This window comes from Palaemon carinicauda, chromosome 11, assembly GCF_036898095.1.
Source record: "Palaemon carinicauda isolate YSFRI2023 chromosome 11, ASM3689809v2, whole genome shotgun sequence".
Lineage (NCBI taxonomy): Eukaryota > Metazoa > Arthropoda > Malacostraca > Decapoda > Palaemonidae > Palaemon > Palaemon carinicauda.
The window spans coordinates 133,865,314-133,869,809 of NC_090735.1; positions in this window are offsets into that span (position 1 = coordinate 133,865,314).

Genomic DNA, 4,496 nt, shown 5'->3' on the forward strand with positions numbered 1-4,496 from the left:
TAGATACACTCAGGACGTCCAAGCCAATTTTTTTTTTCTTTTTTTTTTAATCTGTTAGTTTGCAAGTTTAGTTATTATTATTTTTATTATTATTATTATTATTATTATTATTATTATTATTTTCTAAGCTGCAACCCGAGTTGGAAAAGCAGGATGCTATAAACCCAGGTGCTCCAAAAGGGAAAATAACCTAATGAGGAAGAGAAACAAAGAAAAATAGAATATTTTAAGAACAGTAGCAATATTAAAATAAATATTTCCTATATAAACTATAAAAACAAAATAAGAGGAAGAGAAATAAGATAGAATAGTGTGACCGAGTGTACCCTCAAGCAAGAGAACTCTAACCCAAAACAGTGGAAGATTTTACGATTATATAATGATAAGAACTCCATAATTTACTATGAATTTTAATTTAGTTTATGATGAAGATGCGCCATACAAGTTGTTAGTGCATATGTGAAATGCTTCTAATTGCATGTTAAACAAATGTTTTCTGTTTCAACATAAACATTTAAAAGGCCACATGTTCAACGTTTTGTGCAGTTTAAAGGTTTAAAGGCCACTCATGAATGGCAGAGGCAAGGTACAGTGACATTGCCCTGTCAAGCAGGACAATGCCCTAGAGACTGACCATATATACTTATGATCAGCGCCCAAGCCCCCTCTCCACCCAAGCTAGGACCAAGGAGGGCCAGGCAATGGCTGCTGATGATTCAGCAGATAGACCTATACGGTCAAGCAGGACAATGCCCTAGAGACTGACCATATATACTTATGATTAGCGCCCAAGCCCCCTCTCCACCCAAGCTAGGACCAAGGATTGCCAGGCAATGGTTGCTGATGACTCAGCAGATAGACCTATACGGTCCCCCAAACCCCCCATCATTGGCTCACAAGGATGATGGGGTTGCAGTGACCAAAGGAACTAACTATTTTGAGCTGGTCTTGATCCTCAGTCTGGCGTTCACCAGTCAGGGACGTTACCACATCGGCAACCACAGCCCAGTAAACATCATCATCATCATCTCCTCCTACGCCTATTGACGCAAAGGGCCTCGGTTAGATTGCGCCAGTCGTCTTTCCCTTGAGCTTTTTATTCAATACTTCTCCATTCATTATCTTCTACTTCGCGCTTTATAATAATAATAATAATAATAATAATAATAATAATAATAATAATAATAATAATAATAATGATTCCTTTATTCCATAAAACAATGGGTATTCTGTTACATAAAGAATGTATTTACATTGGAAGGTTCTTAAATAGTAATGACCTATTAATCCTATGTCATGTAGGCCTGGGTCTTCCAGTTCTTCTAGTGCCTTGTGGAGCCCAGTTAAACTTTTGGTAAACTAATCACCCAGTAAACAGGGATACTGAATGATGCACACTAAGAAAACTAGCAGTGTAGAAAGAAAGACAGAGAACTTGATGAAAGAGGACACGGGGACGAGACAGAAATACCGTATAGATGTTTTTACGTCCTGGAGTTTTAGCGATGGCTATCAAAGCCTTGCTCCATTTCTCTGGAGTCCCTTCCATCCTTTCCTGCTGCAATTGACGATGTGCAATCGCTTTTGCATCGCCGCCGCTAAGCTTTTGAATTATTGTCGCATTCATTTCCAATACGACGCTCTTGCGAAGCTGAGATAGGTTTTGACGTTTACAAATACTGCCACGTAAAAGGCTTTGGCCCGTACACAGGCCGAGGACAGGTTTTTTTTTTTTTTTTTTTTTTTTTTTTTTTTTTTTTTTTTTTTTTTTTCCACCATTCGTATACAAAATGTTATTTTGTGTTGTCGGATCTTTTCGGTTACTGGCTAAGTGTAGGTAGTAGGTTGGCCAGTACACCAGCCACCCGTTGAAATACTACCGCTTGAGAGATATGAGGTCCTTTGACTGGCCATTGGATTCTTCTCTCTGGTTACGGTTTGTGTTCCCTTTGCTTACACATACACCAAATAGTCTTGCCTATTCTTTACATATGCTCATCTGTCCTCATACACCTGTCAACACCGAGATAACCAAACAATTCATCTTCAGCCAAGGGGTTAACTACTGCACTGTAATTGGTGAGTGGCCGCTTTCCCCTCAGTAAAGGTAGAAGAGACTCTTTAGCTATGGTAAGCAGCTCTTCTCGGCGAAGGATACTCCAAAATCAAACCATTGTTCTCTAGTCAATGGGTAGTTCCATAGCCTCTGTACCATGGCCTTTCACTGTCTTGTGTTAGAGTTCTCTTGCTTGAGGATACACAAGGGCACAATATTCTACCTTATTTCTCTTCTTATTTTGTTAAAGTTTTTATAGTTTATACAGGAAATATTTATTTTAATGTTGTTACTGTTCTTAGGATATTTTATTTTCTCTAGTTTCCTTTCGTCACTGAGCTATTTTCCCAATTGGAGCCATTGGGCTTATAGCATCCTGCTTTTCCAGCTAAGGCAAGCTTAAACAGTTTTTTTATTATCAGTGCGGAAGAGAGCGAGAGATAAAAATAAAGAAAAGCAATAGCATTAGTGTGTGAGCATGTATGAAACACATGCGGTACGCTTTCCTCTCTGGGCTATTTTTCCTTGTTGGAGACCACGGGCTTATAGCATTCTGTTTTTTCTACAAGGATTGTAGCTTACCTAATAATAATAATAATAATAATAATAATAATAATAATAATAATAATGAAGGCAGGACGGACGGACATTATCTTATTCCAATATACCTCTCTCAAATCCAACCGATTTCTACATAATTTCCCTCTGGATTAAATAGGACCTAATTAATGGTTCACGAGGCATTTACTGATGTTCCGGTAAAGTTCTCTAATTAAAATCAAGTAAATCTTAATTGGCCTCTAAAGGGGAACTAAAAAATAATGAGGCTTTCTTCAAGTTCTGAATAACTTTCAAGTTTCCCCCACTTCCCCTATGAAAAAAAGTTGTTTATCTGTTTACCACGCCAGAGAGAAGGAAGATATCAACATTGGAAGAAAGCGTATACGTTATTATGGACGAAGGTAGTAGGTTGGCCTGGGCACCAGCCACCCGTTGAGATACTAACTCTAGAGAGGTATTGGGTCCTTTGACTGGCCAGATAGTACTACATTGGATCCTTCTCTCTAGTTACGGTTCACTTTTGCCTACACATACACCGAATACTGTAGTCTGGCCTATTCTTTACAGATTCTCGTCTGTCCACATACACCTGACAACACTGAGATTACCAAACAATTTTGTCAAGTAATTGTCCAGTGGCTACTTTCCTCTTGGTAAGGGTAGAAGAGACTCTTTAGCTATGGTAAGCAGCTCTTCCAGGAGGACACTCCGAAATCAAACCATTGTTCTCCAGTCTTGGGTAGTGCCATAGCCTATGTACCATGGTCTTCCCCTATGTACCATGGTCTTCCACTGTCTTGGGTTAGAGTTCTCTTGTTTGAGGGTACACTGGGGCACACTATTCTATCTCATTTCTCCTCCTCTTGTTTTGTTAAAGTTTTCATAGTTTATATAGGAAATATTTATTTAAATGTTACAGTTCTGAAAATATTTTATTTTTCCTTGTTTCCTATCCTCACTGGGCTATTTTCCCTGTTGGGGCCCCTGGGCTTATAGCATCCTACTTTCCCAACTAGGGTTGTAGCTTAGTAGGTAATAATAATAATATTAATAATAATAATAATAATAATAATGATGATAGTTTGCCCCTTTTTCTTGTTAATGTTATTTTCCTTTTTATTCCCAAAGATCATCAGCAATAATGGGTTCTAAATATTTACGTAAAGGTGTTGAAAAAAGATGTTTCTTGAAATTGATTTTATGGACTATTGAAAGAATGTAGTGTCACATGGCGTTTGATAAAAGAAATCCTGAAAAGGATATTATTATTATTATTATTATTATTATTATTATTATTATTATTATTATATGGTTTGGGCATGCTTTTCTCACTCCCGAATAGAGATAAGTTCACCAAACTTTTAACTGGGCTCAACAAGGCACTAAAAGAGTTGGAAGACCCAGGCCTACATGGCTGAGGACTTTGAAGCGTGAAGTAGGAGATAATGCATGCAAAATTATTGAATTAAAAGCTCAAGATAGAGACGACTGGTGAAATCCAACAAGCTTTAAAAGGTGACAACCACGTACCTTTAAAAAAAAAAAAAAAATAAAAAAAAATAAAAACTTTCTCAGAAACAACATAATTCCAAGGACAAAAGGCGTCCCTACGGAAATTCTAATGAAGACCGAGAAATTCGAACAAATGGCGTAGGTTGGACATCATCACTGCCAAAATAATTAAAGTTCCTCTATTGTGTAGGGATGTTTGCTGGCCTGGTTCGAATACAGCAGACTAGAATAATCTGTACTATTTTGTTTTGCATGTTTAGAGGGTTTTTCTTATTGGTCTATATTGGTTCTCTCTCTCTCTCTCTCTCTCTCTCTCTCTCTCTCTCTCTCTCTTAATGTTGTATATTAGTTATAACAATTACCTCTC